This window comes from Pseudorasbora parva, chromosome 9, assembly GCF_024679245.1.
Source record: "Pseudorasbora parva isolate DD20220531a chromosome 9, ASM2467924v1, whole genome shotgun sequence".
Lineage (NCBI taxonomy): Eukaryota > Metazoa > Chordata > Actinopteri > Cypriniformes > Gobionidae > Pseudorasbora > Pseudorasbora parva.
The window spans coordinates 954,621-973,293 of NC_090180.1; the positions used below are offsets into that span (position 1 = coordinate 954,621).

General features: G+C 39.9%; 1 protein-coding gene across 1 annotated transcript in view; it reads right to left on the reverse strand.

Moving 5' to 3' along the window:
* The window catches only part of lamc1 (laminin, gamma 1), a 100,440-nt gene that overhangs the window by 81,041 nt on the left and 726 nt on the right, over positions 1–18,673 (reverse strand). The window lies entirely within an intron of this gene.

An 18,673-nucleotide genomic window follows, 5' to 3' on the forward strand; every position in this document is an offset into this window, starting at 1 on the left:
TGAATATGAATATGCGTTTAATTACACGTTAAGCAGTGTTTTATTAGGTCACAATTTTTTTTTCGTAAAGCGGTGGTTCTGTGTTTTCTTTCTAGGTTTGGTTGTGTTTATGGGTGCAGTATAACATGTCTTAATACTTCTTTTTTATGGCGTATTTTTCTTTTATTTTACATTTATAGTTTCCTGTATTTTTATTGGCTGAAGTGAAAGGCCACGCCCCTTCCCATTACGGGCAGAAGTCACATCTGCGGAGACTAGCGCGGGTTTATGATGTCACCAACCCAGGAAGAAGCTCGTTGTAGTCCAAACCGGCCATTTTTGTAGGCAATAAACTGCCGTAACTTTAAAAGACAATATCTCCGTTTGCAGTGAACTCTCGGCGCTGTAACTTTGCAGAGACTGTTTATGCTCAAGCAGCGACATTACACACTAACTAAAGTTACACAAGTCCCATCACAGCGACATTACACACTAACTAAAGTTACACAAGTCAAATCACATGCAGCCAGCCCTTTAACACGGTCTTAGTAGGCTACATTAAGCCACGTTTAGCATTCTTATAATGGTTTTCAATGGGAGGAAAACGCTTAACGTGTACTCAAACGTGCTGCGTTCATATTCTGGCCTCATGTGATATTTTTGGTGCATACCGTAGTTTACTTCATTAGTGTTATATTTCCTGAGTTATTAACACTGTCTTGGTACATTAAGCCACGTTAAGCGTTTTAGAATGTCCACACACACACACACACCACTCTGACACTTGCTTACTTTAGAAGACCGTTTGCTTTTCGACGATGATTATCGTTCCTAAATTTGACAATTGCATCATTTATTAGAAAAGTTACCATTCCTGTGACTTTGTTCTTGTATTTGACATTTGGCGAGTGTTAGTTTATAGCCCAGCGTCCCGTTCGCTCAGAGATGGACCCGACGCCCGGCCCTTCAATTTACTCCCAAAGGCAGGAATGCTCACCGCAAACTTCAAAGTAAACACTGATGAATGGACTGCAAACACAGGCCGTGGGTAAGCTTTTAGAGTGCAAATTTGGTGTTTAACATCTCATCCAGATGAAGACTTCTCTAAGACGGGCCAATGAAGTTGAGAGCGAGTCCTAATTGAGAATTTTCAGTTTCAGGAAGAGAAGAAAGAGGGAAAATAAGGTGGAAAAAAAACAAGCAGACTGAAAGGTGGGGGGTGTAGAACAGACAAGTAGGAATAACCAAACAAAAAGACTAATCCAGTTACTGGATAACCCTTCCCCCATGTCAAGAGAAGAAGACAAAGGGGTTTTGTGAAGGAGAACTTGAAGAGGGTGGGCTGGAGATAGAGGCGGAGCACTGGCCCATGCTTCAGATCTAAAGATAGGACCCTGAGACACACACACACACACACACACACACACACACACACACACACACACACACACACACGGCTGAGACTTCATTCAAGAGGCTTAAGGAGAGAGCAGCCATTCAAGACATTCCTAAAGCGGCTATACCTTTTTACTTTAATAAGCTCCCTTCATCCTTACTGCTCTCAAACGTGCAGGAGACGGGAAGTAGAAACTACAACACTCTTAAAAAATAAGTTATCTGGGTGCCTTAAAAAATTAGTTCATTGAAATTAAAAAAAAAATATTGTGTTAATCCGGTTGTTAGGTCCTGCGTCACGCGGCAGCGTTTCCGAGTCCAAACGCTCTATATCTATCCCACAAGATAAACTACAGACGGAGCTAATACACACACAGTGGAGTGTAATACTACAACAAAAGCTATGATCATAAACTTTCTCCATACCAAAAATCCAGATGGCCAGATTCAGCTTTTATAAATCGTTAAAATATTAATATCTGTAACGCTGTGGCCATAGAGACTGTTGTGTAGATGTAAGTATTTAAAATTAATAACTTTTTTAAATGTTCGACAAATATTCGAGCGTCGATGGCTCTCACGTGAAACGAGTGGAGGCTTGGACGTTCCTGACGTCACGACTGCAGATACAATGAACATTTTTGAGAATCAACAACCTTCATTCAAATATTATTAAATGATTTTGAAGGCATTTTGGGTAATTGTGTGTTTTGTTTGTGATGATGCAGTAAAACATGCCAAACGGTGCTATTTTCATGATTAAGTCACATTTTTTACGTTGTTCAGATATAATAATATTTAGAGTTTCTTTTTATTAAACCAATTTCCTTCATTGTATCAACTCAAATTTTTAATTTCAATAAACTTAAAATAAAGGCAACCAGGTTACTTACTTTTTTTTAAGTTAAACCAACAATATTTTTTACAGTGTACATGCAAGGCAACGAGGAGTTTTAAAATAAAAATTAATCTGGTCATAATTAAAGCAGGACAGTGAAGTAACTCGGCTTCTGTGCGCAACAAACTTCCCCAGACAGACGACGAGCTGAACATAATGTGTGTATGACAATAATACACATAAATCAGCTCTAGATCTTAATGTGAACCGGAGCACAGAGCGAGCACTGCCAATGGGGTGAGGAGAAAAATAATCTGAGTTCTGATTGGGACGGAAACGAGAAACAAGATTTCAGTCAGAAATAAGATTATTTCTCTCACCCCATTGGCAGATCATTTTGCCTGTTTTAAGCAAAAACTCTCTTCATTTAGAACAATGAGGGTCAGTTTCGTTCTCTCTGTTATGTAAGGGCTAATGTCCACCCAGCCGGTTGTTATCTCAGAATAAACCCCTCCAGAGCGATCAGGACCCCGAGGCGAAGCGGAGCGTCAGTCTGAAGGGGTTTATTCTGAGATAACAACCGGCTGGGTGGACATTATCCCGCTTATTACACGACTACTAGTCTCAAATAAATAACACACTAAATATTGTCTTGAGATTAAATATTTTATTAGCTCTTCCGCAAAGCTTCCGCGAAGAAAAACAGTTCCAGACTGCTTTAAGCCTTTATCTATCGCTGCTAAATGTTGAGAATGAATGCTGAAAGGGTTAGTTCAGCCAAAAATGAACCCAAGCCTCTGATTTACTCACCCTCAGGTCATTATAGGTGTTTATGACATTCTTCTGTCAGACAAATACAATCAGAGTTATATTTAAAAAGTCCAGGCTAACGTTAATCCCAGCAGTAGTTGGAGCTGTTTCTGAAGTCCATTAAATGCAGCTGTCCGTCAAATAACGTGCTCCACACAACTCCGATGGGTTAATAGAGCCGTCTGATTCCAATCGATGCGTTTGTGGAAGAAAAATATCCATATTTAAAACATTATAAAGGAAACCCGCCTTGAAGTCTTCCATTGTAACCCACGGCTGTTTAAGCCACAAGATGGCGCCAGCGTTAAGCACAGAAGTAGAACCGGTCAAGATAACTCACAGTACCCGGATGAGCGGTGTGTGTTATCTGGAAATAACACACCGCTGGAATGAGCGATTGACCAATCAGAATCAAGTATTTCACAGAGCCGTGTAATAAAAATTGATAACATGTCTAATCCAGGTCTGTCTCCTCAATGATGAGTCTGACTCCTGTTTAAGTTCATTACACAAGAGAATATTGTAAATATTGTTATTGAATATTGAGAATACTGGATTTACAGCCGTAAAGAAGACAATAATACAGAACTGGTTTACCCCAAACATGTGCAAAAACTTCCTGGATTCATATAATTGTGAAGCGTGTACAACGGCACGAATGAACAAGGCTAAACCCAATGTTTTCCTCCAGCATATGAAATTATGTAAAGGAATAATCATGTAAAGCAGCTCTATGGTGTATTTTTTTATGTATTATTATTATTATAGATAGTTAAATTATGGATGACTCATCTATTCCCCTTTCCTGTTGGTTTGTTTGACTGGATTTTATTTTGTTATATGTAAAACAATAAAAAGTTGATCACAAAAACAACGAGGATCAAATTATTCCAAAGAATTTTCAAAAAAGTGAAATTATATTAAAAAAAATACAGGTTACAAACACTCTAAAAAATGCTGGGTTAAAAACAACCCAAGTTGGGGTGGAAATGGACAAACCCATTCAAACAACCCAATTTCTGAGCTTGTCCATTTTCAACCTTGGGTTGTTTTTAACCCAGCGTTTTTTAGAGTGAAGAGTGCTAGCATATCAATATGACCAACCAACAAGCAAAGCATTTCCTCACGATGATGAATAATCTCCTGGAATCTATTATCAGCTGTTTAGAGTTTCAGATAATAAATGAAGAGCGGCAGACGTGCTGACGGGCTCGACAGACGCATCTCCTGATAAGACTGAATTGACTTGTAAATGAACAATGGTCTATAGTACATTATATTAGCATTTCTCTGGAGTTTGGAGCTCTGTAAACTAGCATTCTGGCCAATTATCAACACAAAGGCCGAGGAATGTCACAGCACGGCGAGGAGTTTGCTTTGTTATTCCTCAGGAGGAGATCGTGTTTGGACAGGAGAGACAAAAGGAAGGGACTCCGATTACAATCAGGACGCTTTTCTGCCGGAAACCAAAGTGACCTTTGGTCAACAGAGCAGCATGACAAATCTTTACAAGACCTGCTTTAAAAAGCAAGGTTAGAAATATAAAAAAAAAACTAGTTTCATTTTAATAATATATTCTGATCTTTACTAATAAAGCACGACTTGAAGGATTACTTCACTTCAGAATGATGGTTTCCTCACCTCCGTCTCATCCCAGATCTTCGTGTCTTTCTTTCTTCAGTTTTTTGAGGAAAACATTCCAGGATTTTCCTCCTCATAATGGACTTCAATGGGAACCAACGGCTGAAGGTCCAAATCAACGAGGAAGAGCTTCAGAGACTCAGGGTGCGTTCACACTTGTCATGTTTGGTTGGATTAAAGTGAACCCTGGTGCGATTGCTCGGTTGCGCTTCATTTGAACACGTGAACGCTGCCATCCGAACCAAACCAGCGGAGCGAGAGCGCTATAAAGATGAGTCTCGGTCCGCTTCCAAACGAACTCTGGTGCGGTTCGACTGATATATGAGCGCAACACGGACCAAAGACATGTAGACGAACCAACAGGAGGTGATGTCACAAGATGCAACGCATAGTCAGCTGATGTGTCGACGCGGAAAGATCGATCGGTGTATCCAGAATGAGTAACGTTAACGTTAGAGGGCAAACGTGGAGCTATGAGGAAGAGCCTCATCAATAATGGGTCCGACGAGCAGGTTTCGAAAAAGCTAGAAAAAACTCACAAAAAGCAAACCTGGTTATTCTCATCAATGGACCGGTGATCTCTTTTGCATAAGAGCCGGCCGTCTCTTTTCTGCACAACGGAGGAAATCCTGCTGCTGTTTTGACTGTTTTGAACATTTTACTTCATGAGTTCTCAGCAGGTAAATAATGCCATATGTACACGCATTAAATGATGGCGTTTAATCCGCACACAGCGTTAGTTTGAATGTTCGGTAAGCGAGATATACTTCATAAGCCAACCAATCAGGTTGTGAGCGTCTCCCTGAGCCTTTGGTTCGGTAACTTTAGAGTCGCTGTTATAAATGCCAGTGTGAACGCTAAGCGGACCAGGACTATAGGTTTTGTTTTTAGGTCCGGACCAAACGAACCGAACGAACCGAACTAAAAGTGTGAACGCAGCCTCTGATGATCCCAGAGGAATAGAGTCTGATCCAGACTGACATTTATACACTTTAACCTCAGACGCTCCACTTCAGCATATGACATCATCACGTGGGAAAGGTCACATGACGCAGGAGGAAGTGCCGACCCAGTGTTAAAACGAACGTGCAAAGACTAAATCAAACGTCTTTACACAAATAAAGGTAAAACAACGGTAACGGATGATTTTAAAGACGGAGGAGAACATGAGATGGAGTTTAACGGCACGTCCTCCTGTGTCATGTGACCTTTCCCACGTGATGATGTCATACGCCGAAGTCGAGCGTCTGAGGTTAAAGTGTATAAATGTTAGTCTGGATCAGACTCTATTCCTCTGGGATCATCAGAGTCTCTGAAGCTCTTCCTCATTGATTTGGACCTTCAGCCGTTGGTTCCCATTGAAGTCCATTATGAGGAGAAAAATCCTGGAATGTTTTCCTCAAAAAACTGAAGAAAGAAAGACACGAAGATCTGGGATGAGGAAACTATCAGGAGATGTTCATTCTGAAGTGAAATAATCCTTTAACATCGAGTCTGTGACGCATTACTGATGCCTTACACTGCAAATAATGCTCTTTATTTAATATTGTTTTCTCGTTTCCAGTCTAAATATCTAATAATTCTTAAATCAAGATGCATTTACTAGATCAGTAAAACGACATAACATATTTTTTCTTGTTTTCTGGGGAAAAAAATCTAAATGAAGTGAGTTTTTTCTTAAAACAGGCAAAATGATCTGCCAATGGGGTGAGAGAAATAATCTTATTTCTGATTGAAATCTTGTTTCTTGTTTCCGTCCCAAACAGAAATAAGATTATTTTTCTAGTAAATGCATCTTGATTTAAGACTTGTTAGATATTTAGACTGGAAACGAGACAGAATGACTGAGGAAGAAGAGGGTGTATTGCAGGACAGATGCCAAACCCCGTCTGTGTGACCAGATTGTGACTTGCTTTCACTGATAATCTATTCCTGGATGCATAAAACTCTTCTTTTGACAGGTAAGTGACGCTCAACTAAATCTGCTGATGAATGAGGTTTATGCAAGGATGGCATGACAAATAATCTGAAAGGAATGTGTGAAGGAACTGTCTAAAATCTGATGCAATGGGCCTGAAATCCTGCACTGAAGGACAAACAAGGTGCTATGCCACATAAAACTGGTGCAAAACCTTAAACATCTCTGAAAGGATATAACGGATCGCGATATAATCGGAAAAAAGGCCAAGCGAGTCAAACAATAAAGCAGTCATGATTGCCAAATGCCTTCTCCCGCTCACATGCGATACAATGCCAGATGATCGCTTGTTTAATATTCTGTCCAGAAGTGTTGAGCTGGTTTTCAAGGCCCTAAACATAACACAGGAAACCATAGGAACTAAAGGTGCGACGGACTAAAGCAACCATTTGCCCAGACACAAGACGGAAAGACAAAACGCTGTTGTTTCTAGAACATGATATTTCCACACACAACTGCTAATGGAGGCCAGACTTATGTGACAAACACACTGCAAATAATCTGCCAATGGGGTGAGATAAATAATCTTGTTTTCTGTTTGAGCTAAGATTATTTTTCTCACCCCATTGGCAGATTATTTCTCTTATTTTAAGCAAAAACTCTCTTCATTTTGAGTTATTTTTCCCAAAACAAGACAATTACTTTTACTTGTCTAGTAAATACTTCTTGTGTTAAGAATTTTTTATACAACCCCAAATCAGAAAAAGTTGGGACAGTATGCAATGTGCAAATAAAATAAAGAAGTGATTTCTAAATTTACTTTGACTTGTATTTCATTGCAGACAATATGAACACAAAATATTTCATGTTTTGTCTGGTCAACTTCATGTCATTTGTAAATATGCATCCTTTCCTGTCATTCAGACCTGCAACACATTTCAAATAAAAGTCTGGACAGTAAAGCATTTAGCACTTTGTAATGTTGCCATTCCTTTTCACAACACTTAAAAGACGTTTAGGGACTGAAGACACCAAGTGATGAAGTGTTTCAGGTGTTATTTTGTCCCATTCTTCCTGCAAACAAGTCTTAAGGTGGGCAACAGTGCGGGGTCTTCGTGTGCCACACATTCTCTATTGGAGACAGGTCGGGACTGCAGGCAGGCCAGTCAAGTACCCGTACCCTCTTCCTCCGCAGCCAGGACTTTGTAATGTGTGCAGAATGTGGTTTTGCATTGTCTTGTTGAAATATGCATGGACGTCTCTGGAAAAGATATCTTCTTGAAGGCAGCATATTATGCTCCAAAATCTCTCTGTACTGTTCAGCATTAATGGTGCCTTCACAGAAGTGCAAGCTACCTTTGCCAAGGGCACGGACACAACCCCATACCATGACAGACCCTGGCTTTTGGACTTGTTGCTGGTAACAGTCTGGATGATCCTTTTCTTCTTTGGTCCGGAGCACACGGCGTCCATTCCTCCCAAAAAATACCTGAAATACTGATTCATCTGACAGCAGTACACATTTCCACTGTGTGATGGTCCATCCCAGATGCCTCCGAGCCCAGAGAAGTCGACGGCGCTTCTGGACACTGTTAACATAAGGCTTCCTTTTGGCACAGTACAGTTTTAGCTGGCATTTGTGGATGTAACTACGTATTGTGGTACTTGACAAAGGTTTGCCAAAGTAGTCCTGAGCCCATGTGGTGATATCGCTTCTAGATGAATGCCGATTCTTGATGCAGTGCCGCCTGAGGGATCGGAGATCACGGGTGTTCAGCTTAGGCTTGCGGCCTTGTCCTCTTACGCACTGAAATTCCTCCAGATTCCTTGAATCTTGTAATTATGTTATGAACTGTTGAATGTGAAATATCCAAATCTCTTCCTATCTTTCTTTGAGGAACATTGTTTTTAAACATTTCAATAATTTTCTCACGTATTTGTTGGCAAACTGGCGATCCTCGGCCCATCTTTGCTCCTAAAGGATTAGATCTTTCTTGGATGCTGCTTTTGTACCAAATCATAATTTCAATCACCTGTTGACACCACCTGTTTCAAATCACATCATTATTTAACCCTTTGACCTCATTACTAGCCCTAAATTGCTCCTGTCCAGACTTTTTTTGAAATGTGTTGCAGGTCTGAATGACAGGAAAGGATGCATATTTACAAATGACATGAAGTTGGCCAGACAAAACATGAAATATTTTGTGTTCATATTGTCTGCAATGAAATACAAGTCAAAGAAAATTTAGAAATCACTACTTTCTTTTTTTATTTGCGTTTTCCAAACTGTCCCAACTTTTTCTGATTTGGGGTTGTATTTGGACTAGAAACAAGACAAAAATACTGAGTAAGAAGAGCATTTTTTGCAGTGCAGCCTTTAGCCAATGTTAACATATACTGTAAGTACTGATGAATGGGATTCAGTTTGCATTAATTAACAATTTCTGGAAGCACACTAAATGTGGACTTCTGTATCGACATGTCAGAGTCAAAAATGCATAAAACAAAAACAGCCAAAAAAAAATTCATATCTACATTGATGTGCATTTACAAGCACAAACTTACACTAATCATAACCCGACAAATGTGTGAGGTCACATTTATATAAAAGCTGCCATTTTATCAGGCAAAAGCAGAAGTCATATGGTAACACTTTAGATTAACGGTCATTAGTTATCATTAGTCAATGTATTAACTAACCATGAGCAACACATTTGTTCATCTCTGTTAATGTTAGCTAATATAAATCCAGCTGTTAGTTCACAGCGCATTAACTCATGTTAACAAGATTTTAATAATGCATTAGTAAATGTTGAACTTAACATTAACAGAGATAAATGAGCGCTTTATACGTTTATTTTTTAGTTTATTCAAGACCGTTAAAAACTCATCTCTTCCATGATCACTTAATCTTATAAAATAAAACCCTCTAACCTCTTCCTCCTCTATTTCTCTTTTCTTCTTCCCTTTCTCTGGTGTTTGCTACTCTGAGCAGTGGACATATCTTGGTATTCGGGGCACGTTTTGTGTCTCTACGCCTCTTCGTGACGGATCGCTTCCTGTACTCCTGAGTTATGTAAATAAGTGCAGTTCATTATTAGTTCATGTTAACTAATGACCGTTATTCTTTAAGTGTTACCAGTCATATTTGCCAAATAATTGAAGGTAAAAGACAATCTGGGTTTAATTTTGCACACCATATTTGACTTTTACTCCAATTTAAAGTCACGTTTACTAGTGTTCATGCTTGCATTAATGGTTATGGGCTGAACATTTTCTTTATTCGAAGGCATGCACTGGAAAAATCCCATCTAAAAGCAGGAAGGGCTTCTCTCTCCGACTGTAAACCTCATATTTGACTCTACTTTTAAATCATGTCTCAGTGTAAAAGCATGAGCTATTCTGACGCCTGAGGGAGGGTATTTTCATAAACCAGCTGTGAATGAATCTCTCTCTCTCTCTCTCTCTCTCTCTCTCTCTCTCTCTCTCGTGTTGGGACAACATTTCTCTTCCCATCTGGCTTGTGAAGCTCTGTTTGTGTGTGAAAACAGCTGTGTTTGGCAAATGACAGCCGAGATCGGATTCACACTTCAAAACGTGTGTGTGTGTGACGCTTTGAAGCTTTTGAAGAAGTTTTTTTGTGTTGGAAGAGCCTGACACGGGACATGCTTTTGAAGAGGTGGAGGTGTCAGGAAACTACACCGCGGCTTCATGGCAGACTTGGGGGAAATCTAGAGTTAAATATCGTCTAAACTTGATAAGAATACTTTTGCTATTTGTGACTCTGAGCCACAACACCAGTCGTGCGTCTCACGGGTATATCTGTGGCCAACACTACACTATAAGGGTCAAAATTATCCATTTCTCTGTTATGCCAAAAATCATCAGCATATTAAGATCATGCTCCATGAAGATATTTAGCACATGTTCATATCATAAATGTATTATTAGTAGTAATATGCATTGCTAAGGACTTCATTCGGACAACTTTAAAGGAGATTTTCTCAATATTTAGATGTTTTTGCACCCTCAGATTCCAGATGTTCAAATATTGTCCTATCCTAACAAACCATACATCAATGGAGAGATTATTAATTCAGCTTTCAGATCATCTACACATCTCAACATTGACCCTTATGACTGGGTTTGGGCTCTAAAATGCTACCCGATGACAAAATTCGAGGAGTGTTTTCCTGAGGTTCTGTGAATGAAAGGACTGGAGAATAAACGCCGCCGGTTTTATTCCACCCATTAGCACGTGCTGGGGCTGTCACATTCTCAGCATGAACTACATTTCCATGCAAGTCTAGACTTCAGATCAAACGAAGAAGGGGCGAAACAATGAAGAATGAGCCCGCATGATTGATCCTGACAATGAAGCGCAGGCAGAAAGGAAACAAAGGCTTCTGCAAACACATGCCGTCATTGCTCTGGAGGTTAACGCATGTTATCACCTGTGAAGACTTAAACAGGGTGGCCTATTCGTACCCCAGAGCCTCGCCCAATCCAAGACACTGGAGAAGAGATGAACCGAAACAAGACGAACACTGCAGCTGGAGCTGAGGCCATTGAGAACACTAAAGCCTCAAGGGATTGAAAGACCGAGGGCAAATAATGTACATCCAGTGTGTGTGTGTGTGTGTGTGTGTGTGTGTAATGCCATGGGTATGACACAGGTATTACAGGAGAGGGTGAAATATGAGGACATTACCCATGTCCCCACTTTACAAAAGGCTTATAAATCACACAGGAGGAGTTTTTATGAGAAAGTAAAAATGCAGTGTGTGTGTGTGTGTGTGTGTGTGTAAAAAGGACAGAACTAACTGTGGGAAAGTTTCCTTTGCATCTTTTTGAACACACATCAAAGCAGCAATAATATAAATGGCCAAGTCTTTCCTCTCGGTGTGGAAAACAAACACCGCGTCCAGATCTATAGGCACCATACGGGTTATTGCTCTACAATTCCGTTCGCTATTAAATACTCCCACAGTTTTTACATTAAACTATCATCTATAGCATTTACTTAGTTAATCTTTGAGTAAATTGTGTGTTATTTTGGCAAGGTTGCTGCTAAAATTGGCCTTCCTGGGTCTATATATCCCACAATTGAGGTCGCGAGTATGACCACGGCAGGCTAGAAATTCTCTGTAAAATGATCAACACACACACACACACACACACAGATCTCCATCATGCAGACAGGCCTCTTTATGCCAAACTAGCGTTAAATCTCAGGAGTTTAACTAGCGCTAATCAGTGATGGCAAGGGCAACAAACACTGGCCCCGGCCCCGGCCCCGGCCCCGGCCCCGGCCCCGGCCCCGGGGGCTTATTCCACCACAGGAGTCAAGCGGACCCCATACACACAGAACAGGTGCTCTCACACACCACTGGCAGATCATTTCGCCTGTTTAAGCAAAAACTCACTTCATTTAGATACTATTTCCCAGAAAACAAGCAAAAATATCTTATATTAAAACAAGACAATTACTTTTGCTTGTCTAGTAAATGTTTCTTAATGTAAGAATTTTAGATATTTAGACTAGAAACAAGACAAAAATACTGAGTAAGAAGAGCGTTTATTGCAGTGTTGTAAGAGTGCTGGCCTGGTCTCGTTAGCTTGTGTTGGGTTTACTGCAGTGATGAACTCGAATGCCAGTTCTCTCCGAGGAGAAAAGCAGCAACATGAGTTCCACGACTCCACAGGTTTGATAAACACAAGTTTCCCACACTGAGATCATACCTTCCCCACAGTAGGCTCACAGCAGATAGCACGCTCTGCTCTCCTCCGTATAATTTACACCATCTGGTCCTTCAGAAATGACAAGTGCTTTGATGGAGTTTGGGAAAAAAACGTCTCTGAGGGATGAGACGCGGACCCCGGGAAACATTTTCCCACACTGTGCTAACACTCATCGTCTCCACTCATTGAGGAATAGAGAGAGCGAGAGAGAGAGCGAGCGAGAGAGAGAGAGCGAGCGAGAGCACACCAGGGTCAAACTTCTTAACATACTGTAAATGCTCATCAGCTCCAAGCCAAACAAGCCGTTTCCTGACGCATAAATAATCATCCTCACAAAACTCTTAAAGGAAGAGCGCATTAAAAGGGCCGTAGTGTTCCAGCGCTCCAGAAGTTTCCCAGATTTAATGCATTAGGAGATAATGCAGATGTCCGAGCCTTTCCCTGAAAACAGAAGTGAAGCCTCGGGACGCTCATGAGGACAGCATATGAAGACCACGAGCACTGGCACAACTCCACCATCTCCATTCATAAAGCGTGCAGTACGGTTCAGATGCGATATCGATGATCAATGTTTCTCAGATACAGCACATGGCCCTTTCTCAAACTAAAGCTGTAGTCGATGCGAGTCGGCTGGCACATTACGGTCCGAATGAAGCTGAACTTAGCCCAGTTAAATAGGAGCAAATTACACTCCGTTATGTTTTTTATTATAATAAAGTTACAATTGCATAATCATATTTCTACTCCAATCAGTTTTCAAAAAAATATAAGCATTTAAACGGTGGCTGTCATATAGAGTTACTAAAACGTGCATTAAATGTGGAAGAACATTATGCTGCATATATTTATCATGTTTATGAACACTGGACGTGTTTTTCTGATGAGTTTATGAACACTGGACGTGTTTTTCTGATGAGTTTATGAACACTGGACGTGTTTTTCTGATGAGTTTATGAACACTGGACGTGTTTTTCTGATGAGTTTATGAACACTGGACGTGTTTTTCTGATGAGTTTATGAACACTGGACGTGTTTTTCTGATGAGTTTATGAACACTGGACGTGTTTTTCTGAGGTAAATGATCCGTTAGGAGCCGTTTTACTGACGGGTCCATGAGACTGACAGATTTCTGGAAGTTGTTCTCCATCTTTTAACCCTTTCAGATGCTCGTTCTGTTCATCTCGTGCTGTTAAAGCGGATGAGAGCATCTGTTCATGTGCCGCTTCTCCTGAGCTCAGCCATCCCAAACACTTTAAGATTTTTAGAGTTTGTTATAAAATGAGTGCAATATGAAATCTGAGGCTTTGTTTCATATCCATATTAACAGCACAAAGATTAGGATGATTTAATGGATGGAAGACACTACATGTCCCGTTCAGGATAATCTCATCAATTCTCAAACAATATCGGCTCATAAAAATGAGAACCGATTAAAATGGAGAAATGCAGAGCTGGACCGTCCCTCAGCTCATCTACTCGAGTCCTGTACTGAAGTTCACTGTTTGAGTCTCTGTGCTTTACTGGAGTATTATTTTCTTCTTTAAAAGGTGTTTGGGTTTTTGCAGAAAGCCTTTCAGGAATCACTCTTGTAGAGTCTCGTGAAGTTCAATGATTTCACAGCATTTATTAAACACTGATTTATAGTTTAGAGCAAAATGGAAGAAGACGGATGTCCAAATGCTCATTTAGTGGAGTATTCACATGAACAAAGTTGATTCTGTCTTCAGTGAAGGTGAACAGTGTGAGAATATCAGATGTGTATCAGTGTATTGGATCCGTGCATTCGGCCTTAAAGTGACAGCAGCTTTGTAACTTTTCTACAAGTATTTAAATGAGTTTAAGTTAGTCGTCTGCTAGTGTGTCAGATGGAGCGTCACTGACTGGCTTAAACCATGATGGCATAATGTGCATTTATACAACTATAATACAATAATGCGGCCACATAAAGAAGGACATTTACTTTTGATACTTCAGTACTTCTGAAAACAAATACTGCTGTACTTTTACTCCAGTAAAAATCTGTTTCTACAACTTTCACTTGTATCGGAGTAATATTAGACCAGCAGTACTTTTACTTTTACTCCAGTAATGAAGTTGTGTATTAGTCCAGCTCTGGAGAAATGGATATTTTTTACCCAGCGTTATGAAGCATCCAAAACATTATGATGCAGAGCAGCACGCGAGGCGCTGACGGACGTTTGCAGGACAGGCTGCGGTTCTTTCATCGGTCAGCAGGAAATATGGCACGATAAGAGCCATTCACAAGTGGAAGTTAATGACCCACAGACGGCTGCAGTTTATCAGATTAAAGATCATTCTCACTCCACAAACACGCCCAACTTCATCTCAACACACCTTCACAATTCAGCAAGCTTTCAACACAAACTTACACTGACAAAAACGCTCTTCTTCCTCAGTCATTCTGTCTCGTTTCCAGTCTAAATATCTAACAATTCTTAAATCAAGATGCATTTACTAGATCAGTAAAACGACATAAGATATTTGTTCTTGTTTTCTGGGGGGGGGGGGGGAGAAAGAATCTAAATGAAGTGAGTTTGTGCTTAAAACAGGCAAAATGATCTGCCAATGGGGAGTTCATGAAAAGCTTTTAAAGTTGCAATTTAAGCTGACTAAATGATTGGAGAAATTCGGCATACGCCAGAGAGAACTTTTCATCAGAAGACATGTTATGTTAAAGGTGCTGTGTGTAATATGTATGAGGCTCTATTAACAGAAACGCAGTATAATATCCATAACTATGTCTTCAGAGGAGTATAAAGACCTCACATAACGAGCCGTTCTGTTTTTATTATCTTAGAGTGAGCCGTTTCTATCGACACACACCGCGGGTCCCTTACAGTGAAGTGCTGCCATGTTTATACGGTGGCCCTAAAGGGACAAACTTCTCTACAGAGCTCTAGCTACTCTCTGCTGTCTCAGACCACGTGTGTCCTGTGTGGGCCACCGTAGCTCCTCTGTGCGTCAGAAGGGAGGAGTGAGCGGGTGCAGTTCACAACCTCACCACTAGATGCCGCTGAAACTTACACACTGCACCTTTAATGTCATTTTGATTAAAAATGTTGAGGTTTTTTTCATGAAACAGATGCACGGGTCAACCGTAAGATCAATCACATCTATTTAGGAAGCAATAAGGGTGAGTTTATTTCATGCAGACTTTAAAAATAATAATACAAATGAATTTAAAAGCAAGAGAAAAGAAGGAATATTTGACTTCCAAGCAGACGATGGAGAAGGAGATGTTTGTGAACTGTTCTCAGAACAGGGTGTTATTTCCTCGCTTTCTTTCTGCCCTCTTCTTTGACTACTTTGGCTGTGTTTGCGAAGTTGGGGACACTAAACGTCGATTAAATCTAAATATCCAAATATAATAAATGACTAAATGAACCATATCAACTACACTGCTGAAGATGCTCTTCTTACTCAGTATTTTTGTCTTGTTTCTAGTCCAAACATCTAACAATTCTTACATTAAGAAACATTTACTAGACAAGTACAAATTATTGTCTTGTTTTGGGAAAATAACTCAAAATGAAGAGAGTTTTTGCTTAAAATAAGATAAATAATCTGCCAATGGGGTGAGAAAAATAATCTTGTTTTCTGTTTGAGTTAAGATTATTTTTCTCACCCCATTGGCAGATCATTGTCTCTCTCTGATAAATTAAAATAAGCTGATAACATCACTGTTTCCTCCAGAACGACTGTACAGCCAAATCTAATTCTGCTGCAGTATTGTCCTGTTTAACACTGAAGCTGCTCTGACACAATCGGCACTGGAGAAGAGCGATAGAAATAAAGACTTGACTACTGCACAGTACGTCACACACACGACGTCACGAGGAGGACGCGTGTGGCCGAAGTGTGTGAAGTACAGTCACTGATGTAGTGCTGAGCCCTAAATATAACACTAAACCTCTGATTCCGGGAACAGCGTCACAAACACCAGAATATGATCTGGCACTTGTGTCGGTCTGAGGACTCAACAGCACTGTATTAATGCTAGCGCCCCCTCAGGGCTCCGACGGGGCGACCGGTTTAAAACGGCAGCTTCAGCAATCTACTGCTAACCGGACCGCTGATGGAGAGATCTCTGCCTCTGCACGCCCAGAGGAGACGTCTCAGAGCAGGAGTGTGTGTGTGTGTGTGTGTGTGTGTGTGTGTGTGTGTGTGTGTGTGTGTGTGTGTGTGTGTGTGTGTGATACAGTAGTGAGGAAGAGTAACTCTAGCCTCCTCATCTCTCTCAGGACTCAGTCAAGTTCAGACGTGCCTGCTTCCGCCTCGACCAGCCCAACCAACACACAATAAACATAAAGCCATCAAAGGCAGCGCTCAGAAACACAGATTACGGCTGAGACCCACAGATCTCAGGGGTTCCCACTACACACACACTCTGATGAAAGACAAACCAGAACAACAAATCAACAACTGGGAATCTTCTGAGATTTTGGATTCAGATCTCGGTAAGATTTACATTTGGTGAAAACAACTAAACCTGTCACGATCCACACGATCCATTAAGGATGCTGCGTAAAAACGATGCATGGGAAAAATGGCCCAGATTGCATGTTTAAAAAAAACATGCATAATATTTTATTCATATAAAGAGTACAGAAACAAATGTACATCAGCTTTGCACAAATGAGTCATTCATCACTTGAGGAAATATTAAAGCATCAAATATGATATGACTGCCAGTTCCACACCGAATTAATGACAGGATTCAAACGCAAAGTGCCTGAATTAACAAGAAGAACTGAAGCGAGTCAGAAGAAAAGCCTCTGACTCGGCCCGTTATAGTCCACGTGCGAACAAATGGCTGCTCATTAACCAAACGCAAAACAGAACATTAGAAGAAAAATCACTTCCTCTTCCATTACATGCAAATGTATATTGACACGCTGATTACAGCTCGCTAGCCCTGGAGCCCAAACCCAGTCATAAGGGTCAATGTTGAGATGTGTAGATGATCTGAAAGCTGAATTAATAATCTCTCCATTGATGTATGGTTTGTTAGGATAGGACAATATTTGAACATCTGGAATCTGAGGGTGCAAAAACATCTAAATATTGAGGAAATCTCTATGCCCCCATTAATGCATTAGATCAACTAATAAAGATTATTTACACCTAAATATTGTTAATTGTTAATGTGATTTAACAGAATGTTTTTTATATTAATGTATTTTTGAAGTGCTGAAGCAGTGTCCATTGTTAGTTCACCACCTTATTAAAAATGTCATCTTGCTTTTTTACTTGTTATATACAGCGGCTACTTAATTAGTTTATAAAATAATATTAAAAGCACACTAGTGTCTAATAAACAGCCTACAAGTGTCTATTCAGTTAGTACTAGAAAAACTGGAATAGATTAAAAAACTAAACTGAAAACTTACAAGTGTCAAATCAATAAACAGACTACTAAACAACTAATAGCGCAACACTTACAACAGCAGCCATAATCTCATCACGGCTATATCTGTGGCCAACACTACACTATAAGGGTCAACATTATCCATTTTTCTTTTCTGCCAAAAATCATCAGGATATTAAGATGATGCTCCATGAAGATATTTAGCACATGTTCATATCATAAATGTATTATTAGTAGTAATATGCATTGCTAAGGACTTCATTTGGACAACTTTAAAGGAGATTTTCTCAATATTTAGATGTTTTTGCACCCTCAGATTCCAGATGTTCAAATATTGTCCTATCCTAACAAACCATACATCAATGGAGAGATTATTAATTCAGCTTTCAGATCATCGACACATCTCAACACTGACCCTTATGACTGGGTTTGGGCTCCAGGGTCACATTTATAATCACAGACCTCTGTAGACTCCAATGAAAAAATTGTAATTTGTTAGCATGACTTCGTTACTAGTCAATGTCCACAGCGAGCAGTAGCAAAGGAAATAAATCACAGCATGCACACTGCAAAAAAAATGCTTTTCTTACTCAGTATTTTTTTCCTGTTTTAAGTCCAAATATCTTAAAATTCGTACATTAAGAAGCATTAACTAGACCAGCTAAAGTTATTGTCTTGTTTTGAGGGAAAATAAATCAAAATTAAGGGAGCCTTTGTTTAAAATAAGGAAAATGATCTGCCAATGGGTTGAGAAAAATAATCTTATTTCTGTTCGGAAACGAAACAAGATTTCAATCAGAAATAAGATTATTTCTCTCACCCCATTGGCAGATCATTTTGCCTGTTTTAAGCAAAAACTCACTTTATTTTGCTTCTCTAGTAAATGCATCTTGTTTTAAGAATTGTTAGATATCTAGACTGGAAAGTGTCTAAGTAAGAAGAGCGTTTGCAGTGTTGA